Source organism: Nestor notabilis, unplaced genomic scaffold (assembly GCF_000696875.1).
Source record: "Nestor notabilis isolate BGI_N333 unplaced genomic scaffold, ASM69687v1 scaffold11658, whole genome shotgun sequence".
NCBI lineage: Eukaryota > Metazoa > Chordata > Aves > Psittaciformes > Psittacidae > Nestor > Nestor notabilis.
In genome coordinates this window covers 9,595-9,825 of record NW_009938769.1, presented here as the reverse complement: position 1 = coordinate 9,825, position 231 = coordinate 9,595, and the positions used below count along the sequence as shown (strand labels likewise).

Sequence of the window (231 nt, the reverse complement as noted above, 5' to 3'; positions counted from 1 at the left end):
CCAAACTTGAAAGGCACTGGCCTTTCTGTGAGAGCTGCTCCCTGCAGAGGCGGCTGCCAGGAGCCACCCAGCTCTGCAGTGAAGCCGGAGCACCCACCCGCCTTCCTGAGCTAGCCCAGCCCGGGGCCTCCTTCAGCCTTCTCTTTCCCGGGGAGACCACAGAATCCCAGCCTGGTTTGGGTTGAAAGGACCTTAAAGCTTAGCCAGTTCCAGCCCTCTGGCAGGTTAAAA

General features: G+C 60.2%; 1 protein-coding gene across 1 annotated transcript in view; it reads right to left on the bottom strand.

The window, feature by feature from the left end:
• The window catches only part of LOC104409595 (zinc finger matrin-type protein 5-like), a gene marked incomplete at its 5' end in the record, with an annotated part of 5,731 nt that overhangs the window by 1,083 nt on the left and 4,417 nt on the right, over positions 1 to 231 (bottom strand). The gene's annotated exons all lie outside the window — the stretch shown is intronic.